Raw genomic sequence first — 21,691 nt, forward strand, 5'->3', positions numbered from 1 at the left:
CTTGGTCAGTAGCATTAAAGTATACACTCCCATGCTAATATTACCAATCAGTAATGGGCCACAACAAAGTATCAGTCACTGAATGCCTGCTATACCCTTGGGACCTTGCCCAACATGTAAAGTTCCTTACCTGTCAGAGACCAAGACACAAATGTTGTCTGAAAGCAAAAACCACTCTCTGCATCTACAGTTGATCCATTATGGGAATACTGCGGAAATAAAAAGTCATGCTAGTCAACCAAAATCACTACGCAGCGAAAATGATAACAAAATATTTCCTGGAATAAAGTTTACTTAGGAACGGAAAATGTTTGTGACAATGAATCTAGTATATGGAATATTATTGGCTTTGAGATGCAAATGTAGCGCATCAGTTAAGTGCTATTTGGGACAAACGCAATGGTCATGATATCTCTGGTAGTAAATCGAAAATAAGTGTCAACAAAACTAAAAGGTTGTGGTACAATTACTTATTAAAAAATATGCTTTATAATAGAATCTATTATGTTTGTCAGGGATGATGGGGCCATGGACGAATAGTTGTAGAATATTAGACAGTACAGAGTAATTCTATAATTCCATGTACAGGTAAAAGACTGCAGACTGAATATTCCTAAACAGGGCACAACATCCCCAAATGACTTTCCACGCTTATCATAAAGTCGTATGTTTGGGATTTAATTTAGAGTTGACAGCTTCTAAAATATATATATTAAGTGGTCAAAAATATAATACAATAATTTAGTTTGTTTATAATCTAGATAAATAACAATGTTTCAGGATGTTATATAATGTATAACTAGATGACAGAACTGTAATTTTGACTATCTTGCATTAAGATACATATGTATGGGATCCATCATCCAGAATGCTTGGAACTTGAGGTTTTCAGGCAAAATGGGTTTCATCTCTAATAAATAGTAAATAACTTTGGTCTTTCCCCATCCACCCCACTACTTTCTTCCTCATTGAATTCGTTTTAAAACAAAATAATGCAAATTAAACAAATTATTTTTAATTCCAACCTATGACAGCATTATTAGTGCTATTATTATTATTATTATTATTATTATTATTATTATTATTATTATTATTATTATTATTATTATAATAATTATTGTTATTATGATTATAGTTTATTTACAGGGCACCCCAAAGCGATACAAACAGGGTAGACATAAGTCGAATAAACATACAAAAGTTTGCAAAAATGTACATAGTACAAATAGAACTGAAAGTGTGATCAACAAATACATAAAGAGTAATATAAATCAAGTCATATTTCAAAGAGCAATTCCCAGGCAATTATAAGGATGGCAAGGGTAGCCAAAAGATAGAGAAAAATAAATCATCACAAGAGGAGCCAATCAGAGCTCCTCTAGTGATGTTGCCAGGGAGACCCGGGCAGACCCATGTTCAGTATGAACGGGGGCGACCAGGGAAATTTCTGGGTCCAAGGTGCTGTGTGAAGGGGGACTCTGATCTGGGATGCTCTGCCACTTGGCAAACATCCAGCTTGAAGAACTGTCAGCTACAGTATATTTCTGGCCTCTCATACTTTTTTAACTTCTCCAGTTCAGTTAAGGATAATATTATATATTCATGTGTGGGCACCTTTTATTTATTTATTATCCTTTATTTATGGAACAGTGAAAAATATGAACAAAAATAAATATTGCAACTTTTTTCCAAACCAGGTAAATAGATGCCAGCAAACTAAAATATTTACAAGAGTATTATCCTGAAAATTTTGTCTATCATATGCCTGCAAGGGGCATGAATATGGAAGACTCTGCGTTACATCAGTAAGACCAAATAACTATATTATATTTGGGAATGGACACTGAATATCTATTGTGTCTGTAATACAGGATGTTCTAAACATTGTGTTTTAAAATATTTACTGTATTTCGTAGTGATGTTTATAACATTTGCTGAAACAAATGTCCGTTCTACCTATAAATCTAACAAGGTTTTACAAAAATGAGTTTGACTTCATGATGGCCCTTCCGTCATATATTATTCATGAGCTCTATGGGTATTATATAAGTTCCCACTGATTGTTCATCTTTGGATATAAAACTGTATACTCGGGATTACCAAACAAGAAATACTGTTCTGAAGACATGCTTGGTCAGTAGTTATTCCATAATAAGATGTGGGTGAACTTTCCCTGAGTTTGTTTCCAGGAACATTCTGTCCGTACAATGAAAAAACTTGCATTTCAGTCAAAGTTATTAAGTTTAAATCACATTTTATAGAATCACATTGATTCTGAATAGATAATAGAATTGGCACTACACTTGACACACTTTCTTTTCCAATTTCATCATTAAAATGTTGTTATATCAATCCTCTCATAGCCATGTTGTCCAATTATATCTATCTATCTATCTATCTATCTATCTATCTATCTATCTAGTGGTGGGATTCAAATAAATTAACAACCGGTTCTCAGCCCTAATGACCATTTTAAGTTTACAAAAATATGTACCGAAAAGTAGTTTAATATTTCATGCATTTAATACTCAAATAAGAACAATAAAAGAGGTACACAAAACTAGATTATGTTATAAGAAAGAGTTTTGTGCCATGCTACTTTTACCCCCTTTACACTCTGCCATGCTACTTTTACCCCCTTTACACTCTGCCATGCTGCTTTTACCCCCCTTCACTGTGCCATGCTGCTTTTACCTCCCTTCACTGTGCCATGCTGCTTTTACCCCCCTTCACTGTGCCATGCTGCTTTTACCCCACTTCACTGTGCCTTGCTGCTTTTACCCCACTTCACTGTGCCTTGCTGCTTTTACCCCACTTCACTGTGCCTTGCTGCTTTTACCCCACTTCACTGTGCCTTGCTGCTTTTACCCCACTTCACTGTGCCATGCTGCTTTTACCCCCCTTCACTGTGCCATGCTGCTTTTACCCCCCTTCACTGTGCCATGCTGCTTTTACCCCCCTTCACTGTGCCATGCTGCTTTTACCCCACTTCACTGTGCCATGCTGCTTTTACCCCCCTTCACTGTGCCATGCTGCTTTTACCCCACTTCACTGTGCCTTGCTGCTTTTGCCTCTCTTCACACTCTGCCTTGCTGCTTTTGCCCTCCTTCACTATGCCATGCTACTTTTGCCCCTATTCACACTGTGCCATGCTGCTTTTGCCCCTCTTCACACTCTGCCATGCTGCTTTTGACCCTCTTCACACTTTGCCATGCTGCCTGCCTTTGCCCCTCTTCACACCCTGCCATGCTGCTTTTGCCCCTCTTCACACTGTGCCATGCTGCCTTTGCCCCTCTTCACACTCTGCCATGCTGCCTTTGCCCCTCTTCACACGCTGCCATGCTGCTTTAGCCCCTCTTCACACTGTGCCATGCTGCCTTTGCCCCTCTTCACACTCTGCCATGCTGCCTTTGCCTCTCTTCACACTGTGCCATGCTGCCTTTGCCCCTCTTCACACTCTGCCATGCTGCTTTTGCTCCCCCTTGCTTCTGTTCCTTCACTTAGCTTTTCTATCGGCTTCTTGCCTTTCTTTTCTTCTCTGCTTGTCTTCTGTCTTCTTGCTTCTTGCTTGCTGACTCTTCTCTTCGCCGCTCCTCACTGAATGTCGGGCGTGATGACATCACCGCGAACAGGTGAATATTTTATTTTTTAAAGGACCTTGCTCCCCCCACCAACGAAGGGGGTGGACTCAGTCTGGAGCAACTGGTTCGCCAAACTGACCTTAAAATTAAGTATCAATTCTGGCGAACCGGTGTGAACCGGCTGAATCCCACCACTGTATCTATCTATCTATCTATCTATCTATCTATCTATCTATCTATCTATCTATCTATCCTAACCTTTCTTTCTCTTTCTCTATGCCTGGCTATCTATCTTACTTTATCTGGTCACGCACCCATCCATATTTGCTCTCTATTGACATACCTGTCTGTCCCCTTATTAATTGACATAGCAGCAAGCAGCATTTGAGTACAGTGTCCATCGGTTAATCTGCCTATATACACTGCACACTCACACATAGACAGTCACTGGTGTCTCGCATGCCCCTGATGTGCTGAATCGGCTAACCACTTATCTGTGATTACAGGATGATTCCAGGGTGAAGAAATCTAAATATGGATTTTACATCTGATGAGAACTTTGCATAGGCATTAGGAAACATTACCACAAAATGATAGGAGCTGGCAAGGGGATTATTACTATGAAGATGTTGCATATTATGATTGGGTGAACTGGCTCAGGCTCTTAAAGAACGAAAAAAAAAACCCTCCCAATTTCTGTGCAGAATAAACTCCCCAGTCTTCATTCGTATGCTGCGCACTGCTGATGGCTTTAACCAGCCCTCCTTAGGCTCTTCTCAGACAGCAGACACGCACGAACAACTTTAGTTTATTCGCTTCATACAGATATATAGAAACACCTAAATTGCAAGGAGATAAGCACCATTTAATCCAAATTTCTGTATGCTTGCTCTATTGAAACAACGGCCCCTGGGACAAATTTTGTGCAAATCTGTCGGTGAAGATTTTTTTTAGATTCTAGTTTTATTTATATTTTGCAACATTGCAAATTTGAAGTTTTCACTAATTTTAGTTTAATATATGCTGTGTAGTATATTGCAACAGCTTTGTTTTCAAATGTGTTTATTGTTTTGTGGTTATTATGCGTCCTGAGTTTGATCCATATCTGCACAACTCTCTTCTGAAAATGTAAAATCACAGAGCTGCCAATGCACGCACCATGGGCATTCAATGTAGGAGATAGGTGAAATTATCCCTGCAGAGTTTATAGTTTTGTGATCAAGCAATATTGACAAGTAGACGTCCCGCGCTGTGTACATTTATCCATGCTGGGCATTGCTTATCTCTGTGACTCTGCAGCCTGAAATGTCAGATCTGCAATTAGGGGAAACATACGCACCAGAGCCTTATTCTCCATGGGGGTCTCATGAGGATCCCCTTTCATCCCGTGCGCAGTGATTGACCTTCAGCAGCAGCTGAAATGTGCCTGTTATTGTGAGCTCAGAGTAACCACAGGCTCCCAGTACGGTTCTGGTCAGGGGGTTATGTGTCTGCCAAAGCCATGTGACCAGAGAGAAAAGATGCTGCTTAAGACTTGGCAGCTATAGCCCTTTCTTTTATGGCTTTAGACGTTTAGAGATTGGGACCTATGCTCTGTAGAATACATGTTGCAGTGGAATATCCTAGTATAGGATTCCACAATAGCATCTGTAGCTGATATAGTCGTATAGGTCACATTGACTCCTTTCAATCTTCTCTCTGGCAGGGAACAGTTTAAAGTTAAAGATTTTATTAATAAACTCCTTACCTCCAATTAATAGAAAAACAATGTTCAGATGCCCGGGGCCAAGGTTGTTCCTCCCATGGATGAGACACTCATCTCAGGCAGCCTACATGTCTCTCCCGATAATGCTCCGGTCCTGGGTCACTCACTGCAGGAATGAGAGCAATGACTGACAGCATGCAACAAGCAGGGTCAGGATGGGCCATAGCCCAGTGGTTCTTAACCATCATCATCATTTATTTATTTATATAGCGCCACTAATTCCGCAGCTCTGTACAGAGAACTCATTCACATCAGTCCCTGCCCCATTGGAGCTTACAGTCTAAATTCCCTAATATAGACACACACTCACACACAGACACAGACAGGCAGACAGACAGAGAGGGAGAGACTAGGGTCAATTTTGATAGCAGCCAATTAACCTACCAGTATGTTTTTGGAGTGTGGGAGGAAACCGGAGCACCCCGGAGGAAACCCACACAACAAACACTGGGAGAACATACAAACTCCACGCAGATTAAGGCCATGGTAGGGAATCGATCTCATGACCCCAGTGCTCTAAAGCAGAAGTGCTAACCACTAGGCCACTGAGGTGCATGCATCCCTGGGGGCATGAATAACTATTTTTTTTTTAACAGAGAATCATTTTTAATATCTAGATTTGTATTTCATTCAAGTAATTCTCTAAATTGGTGTCCAAAAAGACTGGTGCGAGATGGCAGTGTCCCCACTTAGCAATAATTAGCATGTTTATAAAAGTATTTTGCAATAAATTTATGTTTTCCTAATATAAAAATCTGAACATATTCTTCAAGGGGTTGCTAGAACATATTTTGAGAATCAAAAGTGTGCCGTCGACAAAAAGGGTACAAACCACTGCCTTGGATTTTAGAACTTTAAGGGCTAGATTTACTAAACTGCGGGTTTGAAAAAGTGGGGATGTTGCCTATAGCAACCAATCAGATTCTAGCTGTCATTTTGTAGAAAGTACTAAATAAATGAAAGCTAGAATCTGATTGGTTGCTATAGGCAACATCCCCACTTTTTCAAACCCGCAGCTTAGTAAATCTAGCCCTAAGAGTTTACACATTAGAAACCTATTGGCAGCTCTATAGTGGTCCCTAAGAGGCGGTATGTTTCTAGCAGGGATTTTAGTATGAGTGACAGTTGTAGGAAACCTGTTACCATTCGTTTGTTGTGGAACTAGAAGTCTGAGCATGTCCACATATCTGAACTTGTAGTTTCACAATGGCGGGAGAGCCACAGGGAGCCTACCTCTGCTCTAAGAGGATGTATTACAAGAGATACTCTGAATACAATGCTCAGACAGCAAACTGGGATTTTATAGGAAGCTGCATTGTCACAGGGGGTTTAATAATCATATTGTAACAGACATTTCCCAAAAGGTTCCTAATGTGACATAGAATCACCTAAAGGTCATCACTCTGACATAGGACAAACTAAGAGATCTCTTCATGTCAGGTCTTTCTTAAAGGTCAAACAGCTCCGTGATATTCTCTAAGAGATCGTTTTCTGTCATTGGATACAATGAATACACCACAACAGTACATGAGCTGTGGTGAGTCCCTACATCCAACATGGGAGATCCCCGAGAGCTTTCATTCTAAAAACAGAAGGTAGAATCTAACCGGGATGAAAACCGCTGTGCTGACTAAATGGCGACAATTGTAACACAATAAAACCTAAAATGTAACTACTAAAAATACTAAAAACATAAATGTATTTGTTAACCACTCAGTCCAAATGCCATTTACAGCTCAGGAGAAACAGCGATTTATTTACGGTATAGCCGGTACTGCCGGGAACTCAATCTGCCTCCCACTACGGAAGCCGTCACAAAGAAGATTGTAATTAATAACAAATGAGTGGAGCGCACCGGGAATAAAAACAAATCTAATAGATCAAATGTTTTGGTTTATTATGATTCAAAAATAATCAAATTTACATCTCTTGGAACACTTTCGGTTGTTCATCATTATAGAAAGCACTATTGTTTAACCCGCAACGCATTTTGTTAATATATCTTTCTTCACACGGCAATAAGGGAACTATTACTAAAATCAACACAGGTCTGTCTATATAAATGTCCCCACCACCCAATTAATTAACATTTAGAGATTTATCTGAAAACCTATATGCTACAAGGCAATTCCCTCTCGCATGTAAGAATATAACATGTGGGCAGCACAGTGGCTTAGTGGTTAGCACTTCTCCCTCACAGCACCGGGATCATGAGTTCAATTCCCAACCATAGCATTATCTGTGTGGAGTTTGTATGTTCTCCCCGTGTTTGTGTGGGTTTCCTCCGGGTGCTCTGGTTTCCTCCCACACTCCAAAAACATACTGGTAGGTTAATTGGCTGCTGTCAAAATTGACCCTAGTCTCTGTCTGTCTGTGTGTGTATGTTAGGAAATTTAGACTGTAAGCTCCAATGGGGCAGGGACTGATGTGAATGAGTTCTCTGTAGAGCGCTGTGGAATTAGTGGCGCTATATAAATAACTGATGATGATGATGATAACATCTTCATAAATGAATGACACAACATTAATAACATACCAAATAGCCTAAAACCAGTGAAAACACATATAAATAAAATGTATAATACATAATAAAATTAACACGAAAATCATCAGTATATCAATTTGTTAAAAATACATTAACCCTCTTTGGTATTATTATATCCATATGAAAAATTCCAGTGTGATTCTCTCCTCTTAAGTTTATTCAGGCGACCCCTGCCCCAAACCCACTGCTATCAGATCCCACAGTTTTAATATATTCCAAAATATTGTAATCCACAACTGCATTGTAGTAAATAGACCACATTGGTAGATTTGTCACATTTTCTCCCTCAATATAAATTAATTACTACTCATAGTAGCAGTGAAACCGGTGCCATGCTTTAAGCTAAATTGCCTTTCTGCCATTGATTCACAGAGGAATTGGTATTTCCTATAACTTTAATAGATGGAGCCAGATCAGGATTCAAACTTGGCTCTTTATTTAATATAAATCCCGGTTTGTCTGGTAGGGTTGGAGCTAAAATAGGATCTAAACTAAGGATTTTCCAATGTGTATTAAAAATGCATTTGACACATCTAAGATCCTGAATTCTGGATATAAATTTGCACCCAGGAATTGAAACCTGTTTATTTGGCAATGTAATTAGAATAGGAAAGATTATTGCAATCCTAAACAACTTTATAAAGTTAGAAAAATGGTTACATCTCTTATCTAAAAACATTTTTAGAAGATTAACCTTCACATTGTAAGTATTTATATCAGTACAGTTGCATTTTATATTTTGGAGTTGAGTTTTAGGAATTGTTCTCATCCAACTATCCTTTTGTGCATTAGATATAAGCTTATAAATGTCAACTGACTTGAAGAGTATACTAGTATATAAACCATTGGTCCTTCATTAACATAGATGTTCAGATTCAATACATATTTATATGTGAATATGCATATGTAAGCGTCAAGTTATATATATTAGCATTGAGACAGTTCATCTATCTAACTGAGCCACATAAACAATGAGGCACTAATGGGATTATCCTATAGCTGTTTTCCCAGTGGCCCAGAAGGTGTGTTATTAATGTTTTATCATTAATTTATGGAGGTGTTATTAAAACATTCTTAAAAGTGAGAGGAATTTGTCTTGTAACACATGGGTTTTCAGGTAAATTGCTATATGCTAATAAATTAGGAAGTTGGAACATGTATATAGACTGACCTGTGTTTATTTTAGTAGTCGGATAAAGTAGCATATATTTATGAAACGCGTTGCACAACATTCCGGTCTGGGTTAACTTGGTGTTCCAATACACTTTAAGCAAGTGTGATTTCTTCTTTTAATCATAACAAGCAATACATTTGTTCTTTTGGAGCCACCTTTATACCCAGAGTACCTGTGCTAAATATATGCTGCAGTGTTACCATGAACTATTGTAAAATGAGAAATACAAATATTTGCTAACCTTTGCGACTACAGATTGACACCAAACATTATAGGGGAGCCTTCTGTTAAAAAAAATCACTGCGGATCAGTTGAAAACTGCAAATTAATTAAATAAATTAGTTAAATAAATTAAATGTATTTGTCATTAATAAACACATCCACTTAAAATATTCAAATTAATTTGAAGGCAATATAAATCCTAGGTTATGTTGTCTGCAAAAAAATAAATACTATTTTGCCTTGCATTTTTTGGTATTAAGGAATGACTGAACCACGGATGAACCAAGGCTCACTATTTCAAATTCAATTTAGCTTTAGTAACTCTCTGCTCTACCTCAATTGGGTCTTGGGTGTGTTCATGTTCAAGAATGGTTCAGAGAGCCTAGAACAGTGGTTCCCAAACTTTTTCAGTTTGTGGCACCCTTAGAGTGTCCATAATTTTTTCTAGGCACCCTTCCAAAATAATTACCGAGCAGTCCCGTTTTTTAAGTATTTGAGTAAAAATAACGCAATAAGTAGTTAGGTCAGGACAGAAATACTTAGTAAGTTGTTTGCAAAAACAATACACATAAATCCAAGGGAAAAGAATATTTTTATATATTTTTTTCAAATAAATTTTTGTCAAAGAACAATTTACAGCTAATAAGAGGAATAATATCAAACAAATTAAAACAACAACATGTACAAAAATCATCACACTGTGGCCCTTCACCTTTACACTGTGCCCCTTCATCCACACACTCTGTGCCCCTTCATCAACACACTCTGTGCCCCTCTTCATCCATACACACTCTATGCCCCTCTTGATCCTCACTGTCTGCCCCTCTTTATCCACACACTGTCTGCCCCTCTTCATCCACACACTGTCTGCCCCTCTTCATCCACACACTGTCTGCCCCTCTTCATCCTCATTCTGTGCCCTCCTTCATTCTTTTGCCCCTCTATTGCTGTTTCCTTTCACCTTCTCCTTCGTTTCTTTACTTACCATACTTGGCCTTCTTTTTTCTATTACTTCTGTCTTCTCTTCTATCTTCTTACCAAAGTGGCGGCGCCCAGGACATAGCATCCCCCTCTCTCCTGCCGCTTCTCACTGAATATGTCGGACATGATGACATCACGCCCGACATTCAGTGAGAAGCGAGGAGGGAGGAGGATGCTGGGTGCGGCACCCCTGTGACAGCGCCGTGGCACCCCTGGGAGCCGCGGCGCACACTTTGAAAACCGCTGGCCTAGAAGCAACTTAGCTTTTAGTGGTCTAGTCTAATCAGACTAATTAAAAACTGATATCTGATTTACTGATATTGGTTGCAGGTTGTGCTCTACTTGCCCTGTTTTAGTAAATAAGCCCTCAAATGTGAGCAAGGGTTTCAACACTTTGTTATGGCCAAAATTAAATGAATACAATATATGTGTCTAAGTGAGACATGCAGAACTAAAATAAAACAACCTTCTATATGAAGGTGACATTGGAATCCCAGATACAATCAGTTGCTGTTTCTTAAAGTCAGCACCATCCACCAGAAAAATATATTTTTCTATCTACTCCCTGAAACATAATACCCCACACACCTGCAGAGTTGTTATTGCAATGTTGTGTTACTTGTTATACTAACTGTAGACAATCACAATACATACATTAAAATTCTATCTTAAGAATATTAACCTGCTCACTGAGTAACTCTTCCACCAGACGCCACAGTAGTTGCTGAGAGGGTGCTACCGTGACTTGCCGAAAGTGGCGCGTCTGCGCTGCATGTGCTAAGACGAAAGATTTTTCTATGACATTACCAACGTTTTGCTATTTACAAAAATGGAGATTTAAAGGCCCATACTGAAGGCGCTTTTCTAGCAATTTATATAGTCCAAGCAATTCAGTCATTTTAATGGATTTCAATGGATTTTAAGGAAGTTAAAACTTAATACACAATTTTCTGGTTTAACTGGGTGATTCTCTGGCATCCAAGACAAAGGTGCAGGGGTACAATTGAAGTTGTGTTCAAGAATAGCGGAGAGCTACAGCTTAGGTTTGCTGAAAACCAATATCGCTCGTTATTTTCTACTTTGCAGCAAATCAGTTGTGTTGGTAAATAGAGAACTGCATTCACACTCTTTTTATTTTCTCTAAAATGCTTTATCTGAGGCTTTAAATGGAAGCAATGAGTTTGTTGAGTAATTTGAGGTAATGTAAGGGATTTAATAGGATTCTTGTACCAAAATTATACTCGTCTCTCTCCTCTCCACTGCACACTTTCACAAATAGGCGGATATAGCTGCAAAGTGCTTTATCAGTCGTATTCCTCCTTCACTCTTAACCTGTAAAGGCATTGAGTAATACAGCTGTCAAGCCAAGATGACCTACCGGTGAACTTAGCCCATGTTAGTGCAGTAACTGTTTCTCTTGGGAGTTGGTCGATCTCTGAAGTGGGACTGCAATTCTGAAATCTCTTAAAAATCATTTTATCATTTCATTCTGTGTAGTCCATTTTAAGCTTGTTTTGCTGACTTTCGACAAGGTAGAGTTAGAAAAGGCAGGAGCCAAACATTAGCCAAATATATTCAGCCTAGATGTACGGAATCCAGACATTGGTTCAGAATTCAGACAAATCCTAACGATTTAGGTTCGACCTAGGAATTTGACCTGCCAAATCTATTTCCTGACTTCCCTTTTGGATTTAGCACACATTAATTTTCAGTTCTCAGCTATACAATTTGAATTTTAGTATTGAAATTAGTGTTAAGAAGAGGTGTGAACTTTTTGTGCTGGAACTAGAGAGCAGCCACTGAATAGAGAGAAAGAGTCAGGTTTCTAGTGTTGGCTAGAGAGTAGATTAAAGATGGAAATTCTGAATCATCATCATTATCACCATTTATTTATATAGCACCACTAATTCCGTAGCGCTGTACAGCGAACTCACTCACATCAGTCCCTGCGCCATTGGGGCTTACAGTCTAAATTCCCTAACACACACACACACACACACACACAGACTAGGGTCAATTTGTTAGCAGCCAAATATTAGTATATTTTTGTGGCGTGTGGGAGGAAACCGGAGCACCCGGAGGAAACCCACGCAAACACGGGGAGAACATAGAAACTCCTCACAGATAACGTCATGGTCGGGAATTGATCTCATGACCCCAGTGCTGTAAGGCAGAAGTGCTAACCACTGAGCCACCGAGCAGTTTCCTTCTAAATCAACTGAAGTGCTAACTGACTAGATACTGGCTGAAACGAATTATACATACAGCAATATTATTAGTGATATAGGCCATTTGGCAGGGTGTTTGCCCCAAAACTAGTGCAATGCCTCTTAACAACCAAACCAAAATTGAATATCATCATCAATGCAGAAGATGGAAATTATCGCCCTTTCTGTGCAGCGATCTTCTGACCACAGAAGATGTAATTGTTCCACATGGATAGAAGACTGGATGGCAGCCAGTTTGACAACACATGTAAATTAGAAAGTGATTCCATCACTCGGAGCACAGAACAAATGGCAGGATCCGGCCCATTGGCGCCCACAATAAGAGTGGCTGTAGGGAGTTGCTAGCTAAAATGAGCTTTTGGTGTCCATATTTTACAGTCAACTATAAACAGAAGTATGGCCTATTGAAAATCTTTCAGTGTAACTGATGTGCCCTTAAGCCTACTGTGTAGTCATTGCACCATGGTTTGGTTAGTGCACTGGTTTGCTTAGAATGTTGAGGAACTTGCTAATTGTGAACTACTCTACTGCTACCACTAAGGTCAACCCAAACCTATTCAAGGAATGGGTGAAATCTTCCACGCACAGAGCAAGTACACTCTGCTTTTCTTGACCTAACCCAATATATTTTTGCTTAAGCAAGAAGTAGACTCTTTAGAGTCCTTATTATCTAGCTTGTGTTACAGAGTAACTGATGAAAATATGCTAGGAGTGTTCAAAGTAAACTTTTTCTTATTGGGAGGGCACATATATCTTATTGACCTTAAGGACATCCACTTCCATAAAAATATATTTCTAGAGTGAACTGATGAGAAGATCCCTGGGCTAAGGGTCCTTTTTTTTATCTGTACAACTCCATCTGTTCTTCAATTGCTCATAAGTTTTCATTGTTCAGTTTAGAGCATATGGCTGGCGTTGCATGTGGCTGGCGTCACATAAAAATAAAATAACAAAACATAAAAACAATATTACTTTCTCTCAAGCAGTGAACAGCCTGCAACAAATTACTTTCCAGTAACTGCACTGATTGGTTTAAGGCTAAACTAGCAGGGACTTATAAAATGAGATATAAAAAAAGGAATTTTAGTCCATTCTCTGCCAAGCAGACCAGGAACGTGCTGGTCCCTCTAGCAGCAAATCAGTATTTTTGCAATACATAAAACTAAGGAAGTGGTGGAGCGGGTTGGGCGCACTTATTTTAGGACATGTCAGATGTATCTGTGACTACAACAAGTATAGTTATTAAACTACAGCTCCCAGAATACTTTCCAAGCCAGTCGAACTGAGCTCTACATTGATTTCCCTTGTTCTAAAGCAGTGTTCTCCTAGCTTAAGACAAAAAAAATAAGGAGTGCTAAATCTATGACCACTAATAAAATTAAATATTTCTAAAACATAAATCAAGATCAAACAATATATGAAATTACCTATAGCCATAAACCTGGGCATCACATTTCAATCGAGAAATTTTGCAGGGTATATAATAAACAATTGGGATTGCCTTTCCTGTTTTCATTTGAGGCTCAGGACTAAAACAAGTTGGTAGATTTATGAAATCTCTTAAAACTGAAAATCTGAGGTTTTGCCCATAGCAACCAATCAGATTCTAACTATCATTTTCTAGAATGTGCTAGATAAATGAAAGCTAGATTCTGATTGGTTGTTTTGTGCAAAACCTTTATCATTTTTAGAGGGTGTGATAGATCTGACCCTGTGCCTTTAAAGGGGTCCTCATGCTACCTGCCAGTCAGATATCCCTACTCTACAGTAGTAATGTAAAGGGATGCAACATTTGCGTACACTGTGTAAACAATTAGAACCATTACCATACCATGCCCTGTTCCAGGACATAAAATCAAGGCAAAATGCCCCCAATTGACCCTGGCCACACCCTAATTATTATTATAATTGATTTGTGAGGCCCTACAGTGCACTGCGATCCTGGACAGTAGGAAAAACAGACCATGCATAAAACAGGAACACACAAAGTAAACAAAATATATGCAGATGTGAAAACAAGGAGTAGGGGGGCCTATCCATAAGTGAATCACCCTAATCTTCAAAGCCTTGCCCCGCCATTCCTAAACCACCCCCACATTCTTTGACACCACATCTACAATAAGTTAGCCCCAACTTCCTTCACACTTATAATATCAGGGGTCCTACAAACTGCAGGTCTATTAGCAGGTATTCTTTAAAGCGTTGCCAATTTCTCAATACGCCTTAGAATATGATGACTATGAAATCATTTAGAATTACTCACTGTGCACAGCATAAGCCGCTTGGCATCCGATTGCCATTTGATTGATGTCACTGCGTGGATAAGACTGTTTTAGCTGAAAGTTCACCTGTGTAACAAGGGACCCAGGACGTCAGTAGGAGTGATGATAGCAGTGTATGCACTATGCCCATTTACAGCACAAATGTACATTCTAATAATGCACCAAAGGACTTTCCTTAATTACTCGTTCTACAAGAGGCACCAACACAATCGCTACAGTTCTTTCCTTTGCATGTGGTCACAGTTCCTACTTAATCCTAGTTCATTTTAACAGACAGTCAGATTTGACACCTCTCTTTTAATGACTTGTTTAAACAATAGTATATAATAATACTTTTAGGAAGCAACTGAAATAAAAAGGAGTCGTTTAAAAAACTGTCAGTTTGCAGCTGGTAAAGAGCACTTTTAAATCATGTTATTTATTTTATTTAACATTTGTTTGTGGCCTGTGTTTAAATAATTAGCAAGTAAGTTTAGATTATAAATAAGTAAGGCTCACAGTGAGGTTTATTGTTGTATCCTGTACCGCTAAGCTCATGTAGCTTGTAGTTCCTGACGATTCTATTTTAGTGTGCGCCCTGGATCTGCGATGGGCATTTGTAGAGACAAAGGAATACAATGACTCCTCCTATTGCTGTGGTTGGTTTGTCGATAATATGCTATGAAGCAACTGAACTGTAGTAGAATGGGGACAGAAGTGAGTACGATTTTAAATGATTTTAAAAAGATTTCAATTAGGTGAAGGCATAGTTTACTCTATCTCGTAGTTATTACAGAGCCATGGTTCAATGATAGCCATGATTGGGGCATAGTTATTCCTGGCAGTGGTCGATGTGAAAATTTAGAAGTGGTGGTATGAAGAATGTAAGTGAACGGGAATTTGATCGTTTTGCAAGAGAAACAGTTGGAGAAGTAGCGGTATGGCATACCACCGTATACCGGGACCATTTTGACCACTAATTCCCGTTATACCCTGTTTAAACATGGTGGAAAAAAGGGAGGTGGTGTTGCAAAATAAAGAGAAAAAAACATCTTTAATACAAGGCTCTTCAGGTAGAAATTAGAGCATTTGTGTAACTCTAGAAACTGTTGAGATTTTTTTTTTCCGAATATTGACAATTTATAGACCACCAGGACAAGATTAGGCTTGGTTAGATTGTTAATAGAAGAACCCACCAAGATGTCAATGAAAGGTGAGGTGATACAGTAATTAAGGAAAATTATAATTTGCCTGATGTAGACTGAAAACTTGCCAATTGCTAATTTGGCCAGCAGTTGTTGCATGGGGAATCTCTCAGGCAATTAGTTATGGAATCAACCTGCAAGGAAGCAATCCTAGGTTCAGTTCTCACCAATGGAGATGTTGTATTTAATATGCCTGTAGGAGAGAACTTGGTGTGTAGTGAGCATCGGTCAGCCTGGAGTAATATACAGACCCCAGTAAAGCAGAAATCAGACAAAACAAAGGATTTAGATTTTAAATAGGCTAAATTTAGTCCATTGAGAAATCATTTTTGTGAATCTCTGAGAGGGTGGGGAGTTGGTAGGTGGAATAAAAAAAACAGTACAGTAAAGTAAAAAGTGCATTATTAAATACCCCCAGGACAAGAAATCCCCATCACTCTCATCAACCTGCCCTATTTGCAAACATACACCTGGGGGTAAATGTATCATACTCCGGTTTGTACAAGTCGCCGGAAATCGGCGAGTTGACAGCTAAAATTTAAAGGGGCGCTGCCTTGTAAAGGGAAACTTGCCTTTACAAGGCAGCGCCGCTTTATTACTAATACTAATAGAGCATGCATGCGCCACTTCCTGAATAGACTCTGGTTACGGGACTACAGAGAACATCCACCTGCTATCTGGGAAGGAAAAAGGAGCACCCGAACCACAGGAGGAAAACATCATCCTCGACCGGACCACGTCTTCACCGGAATGTAAGTTTATTGATTTTTTGTCGTACTTACACGGCATTTGGACATTTATGGACACGTACCCATCTGGACTTATACATGGTTGACCACACATCCCTGCCTACCAGTAGTGCCATTGATTAATTTTTGCACCATTGATTCATTTTTGCACATCCATCCACGTGCAACATTTTATATGGACTTCATTGAATTGTTGAATTGATATCACCAAATTGGAACAAGAGTTAGCTCTTCACTCCGATTACATAACAAGCATTGAATACTTTATTATTCCAATTGAATTGACGTGACTACATATCACATTTGATAGGGCCTTGGTCTCCTAACCTCACTTTATGATATACCCTTACAAGAATTGTATTTGTGCTCATTGTGCTCATTTCAATATTGTATTTATCTGTATTTGTTCCGGCCGAAACATGTTTATGTTTGCATTGTATAAAGAATAAATCCCAATATAAATTATATATTTACTCCATGCTCCCAGAACCTATTTCTACTGTTTGCATTACCTTTCTGGGAGAGTGGGGATTTCCCTTCCACACACTTCTTGGTTCTCATTTGTGTCTGCACAAACATCTCGAAGCGAGGCCTTACCCATTCTTTTTTCTCAATTAAATGCTACAGAACTTTGTGCCAGATACATGAGCGTATGCAAAAGGGAGAGAAAGCCAATATGGTTCTCGAAGAAAGTGAAAGTTATTATAAGCACCAAGGAAACTGTAGTTAAAAACTATAGACAGACACAAACATTTAGACACAGTCAGTACAGATGGTGTCAAAACATTCTTTAGATACATTCGTGAAAGGGATGAAAACAGATGCAAGAAGCAAAAGGCTAAAAACGGGAGGGAGCGGATATATTGAAGGAGATAAAGAAATTGCACTAGAAAGGAAAGACATACACAAATGTACTGTAGACACAAATATATTTACTAAGGAAGAGGCGCTATTTGACATTGCAAAATTGAAAGTAAATAAGTCAATGAGTCCATGTAGCATCAATCAAGAGTATTAAAATAACTTAGAATAGTAGCTTCTAGCACCATTAACTTGTCAACCAATCACTGCTGATGTGTCATTACATTGGACTGGATAATGGAAAATGTAGATCAATTATGCAATATATGCAGTAGGTAAGAGTATGAAAACCATACACCGTTGCGTCTCACATCAATAGTAAGAAAATTAAATAGAATAACTTAAAAGAAGATTTGTTAACTATATAGAGTTAAACAAAGTGCAAGATCTAGTGGACTAAACTCAAAGATAGTGAAATGGGTAAAAGTTTGGCCAAAGGACAGGATACAGAGTGTTGTAGTTAATTGTGTAAGCTGAGATGGAGTGCTTGTATCCAATGGGGGTACCTTATGGATCAGTCCTGTGTCGTGTTTTGTTTATTGTATTATTACAAACATACATATTACTTGTAGTCTACTAGGGAAGGTATCTCTTTGCATTTGATACAAAGATTGATACACCATAAGGAGTAAGTCTGTTGTGTAGGGATTAGGGGTATGGAATAAAGTTTGGAATGTTACACTTCTTACATCAAAATGTAAAATAGTGCATGTGGGAACAATAATGTAGAAGTAAAATACAGTATGAATAATGATATAGGGCCTAAATCATTGTCGGACGCGAGTCATGGCAGCACATTGGCTTAGTAGTTAGCAATTCTGCCTCACAGCACTGGGGTCATGAGTTCAATTCCTGACCATGGCCTTAACTGTGTGGAGTTTGTATGTTCTCCTCGTGTTTGCGTGGGTTTCCTCCGGGTGCTCCGGTTTCCTCCCACACTCCAAAAACATACTGGTAGGTTAATTGGCTGCTAACAAATTGACCCTAGTCTGTGTGTGTCCATCTCTGACTGTCTGTGTGTGTGTGTATGTTAGGGAATTTAAACTGTAAGCTCCAATGGGGCAGGGACTGATGTGAATGAGTTCCCTGTACAGCGCTGCGGAACTAGTGGTGCTATATAAATAAATGATGATGATGATGATGAATCGATTTGCGTGAAATAGTTCTGAAAAAACTCAGAAACGGACCTTGCGCCAATGAGCGCAATTAACGTCAGAACTCAAATAACATTTATGTCAGCCTACGGTTTGAAGCAGCAAACGGGATATGGCAGGATGGATGAACTTAGTCAATGTAAAGTCAAGGTGTGCCAACGGCGCGCCAACGCTGAAGTGGTCGTTTCAAGTCCTGGGTTTCTCTTAAGTACGTGTCTTTTAGCTGTATCATTAGCGTCAGCTTCAGGGCAGGTGTACGTACCAACCAATAGTGATAACTGACTCGGCATAGTCTTGTATTAAAAACTACATGTATGTGTGCCACAAGGTAGCACAGAAAATGTGTATACAAGGAAGATTAAGTATAGATATAAAAATGCATTGTATGTACAGAACGCATTAACCACCGTATTTATGTATTTACTGTTACAAAAAAATGAAAAAACTTTTTTTGACAAATATTGTTTATTAATCATTACAGCATTAAGTAGTTCATTTATTTTATTTAACTAAAATGTGAATGTGTTCCGATGTGTCTTTATATTGCAAATATGCGTGTGCATAACCAGCAGTGAGTTTAGCATGTCTACGTTATAACAGTAACGTTTAGGCAGAGTGTACTTAAATGGAATTGAGACTTGTGTCTGAATACGGCCAGGAATACTCTCGAGCTCCGTGCTCGTTTTTTAAACACAAGTCGCCTGCATGTTGCTTCCTGAGATGAATCAGGCCCATAATGTCTACAACAACAGACGGAACGGACCTTGGAGTTATATATCCAGATGATATGAAGCAAGCGGTGTAGACAAACAGGGAGAATACGTGACTGTATTAGTAGCAGGAACATGGAAGTTACACTGCCAGTTTAAGGTAAGACCTCACTTTGTGTGCAGATCTGGAGGTCCTTTCTCCAAAAGGCCATGGATAAAACAGACAAACTTCAAAGCAGGGCTACTAAAATGGTGCATGGGCTGCATAATAAAACCTATCAGGGGAGACTTAGGCCTTATAACCACAGGCATTTCACTTCAAAGGCCAGAGAAACCACATGTCAACCCATTTGACATGCAGTGGTTTACTCCAGTTCGGGAAGGTCAATGGAGGTCACGTTGACCTCAATGCCTTCAACTTGCCTTAATATGCTATTGATCATTTTGCTTGTTTTAGTAGAGAACGAGAGAAGCAGCACTGTGTAAGTTAGATTCGGTCCCTGTGACAAACGATAATACTTTTGCTGTTGTAAGGAATATTTTTCTAGTGGTATAATTAAGGTTGTGAGCGTGGATACAATTTAAGATACCTGTTCAGTGCCAACAGCCTGTGGAGCTGTACTGCTGTCAGTGAGCGGCAGAAACTGGAACGCTTACATTTAACTGCTCACCTGCTGTGAAATGACTGTTAAATAAACTATGCTCATTATTAATTCAAAAAGCACCGACGCCCTGTTAGTCAAACTCCCGAGAACAAAGGAGAAGCAGGTTGAGAATCTGGGACTTTTTTTTTCCTGAACCTGTAAAATGAAGACTATACCCAGGGACACTAAACAAACAGGAATTCCTACCACCGTTACAGCGCAGCGTTCCTGGCAGCTGATAACCTTACATCATGGATCTAAGTAGAAATATAATCTAGGTGGAGAGTATCATTTAAAAATAAGTCATGAGTCATTAAGAAGAGCAAAGCAAAGCAAAAGGAGGAAGTTTGCCACGGAACAAACCATGTAACAAGGCAAGGGGTGCAAATTAGTTTATTATTTTGTACATAATTTAAATACTTGCTGTTTTGTCATGTAGTACACAAATACTTGATAGCTTTATATTTACACTGAAATTTAAAGTTGATTTAGGACATGCCCTGACCCCAACTATAAATCTGTCCCCACATTTTAGATTTTAGCTCCCCCTCCAATGCAACATGGTTGTGCCCAGGTGCAAAGTTACTCCTTTTTTATGTTTTGCTCTCCTTAATAACTCAGGCCTGACACATTTGTACATATTTTAAGACACAGCTACTGTTTATTTGATTAATTTAAGAGCTTGTAAAAAGTAAATAAAACAGTTAATGTGACATGTGCAAACGTTTGGGCACCCTCTCAGTTAGTTATTTAGTTCACCTCTTTTTGGCAGAAGTCACAACTTCCAGACATTTGTTGTATCCAGCTAAGAGTCTTTTTATTCTTCCTTTAGGAATATTCCCCCACTCTTATGTAGGAAAGGTTTTCTTCTGACAATTCTTTCCTGCTGATTGCATCAGTGATGCTGTATAATAGACCTGTGGACTGCTATTGCCCACTATGCTGCCAAGTATGACTTTATATAGGTCCTTTGCTGATATGTGGGTTCTGCTTTGAATGACCAAGCTACGGGCAGTTCTCTCATGGATATTTTGGGGGTCTTTCAGATCGTGCCTCACCTGCGGAGGAGTGACTTTAATACCAGGTCACGCCACCTCCCGGGGTCAACCAACATTATTATATAATTGTCTAAGCGAACCCAATAATTTTTTTTCCGAAAGGATTGAGTTTTGTCCCGTCATGTATTTAATCAGAGACCTGTATTAAATGTACGGCAATCTTAAATCATTTTAAGAAGTACATACCCCTTACCAAATGCATTTTTTAAAATGCAGAGCACTTTTGAGCTGGCTAACACCACACTTCAACTAATACCTTTGCTAATTTAATGGCCAATGACACCAGTGCGCCACTTAAATGGCGTTATACACACAACTGCACTATAGCTGAAGGACAGGCGCTATCATAATGAACGTATTTTGTGGAGTTATTATGGTGCTTGATAATTTATACTACTGCTTTGAGATCTTAAGTTAAATCATTAAGCATAATTCCTATAGAGTCGTTAGATTTAAGGCACATATAGATGACATGATCAGACTGGGATCTTGCATACAAAACTCAAGAAACTTTTTTAATATATGCTTATTCTTTTACCTGAAGTCAAAAGAA

At 38.9% G+C, this 21,691-nt stretch overlaps 1 protein-coding gene across 1 annotated transcript in view; it reads left to right on the forward strand.

The window, feature by feature from the left end:
• The window catches only part of LOC142097575 (uncharacterized), a 183,794-nt gene that overhangs the window by 68,403 nt on the left and 93,700 nt on the right, over positions 1-21,691 (forward strand). The gene's annotated exons all lie outside the window — the stretch shown is intronic.

This window comes from Mixophyes fleayi, chromosome 7 (genome assembly GCF_038048845.1).
Source record: "Mixophyes fleayi isolate aMixFle1 chromosome 7, aMixFle1.hap1, whole genome shotgun sequence".
Taxonomy (NCBI): domain Eukaryota; kingdom Metazoa; phylum Chordata; class Amphibia; order Anura; family Limnodynastidae; genus Mixophyes; species Mixophyes fleayi.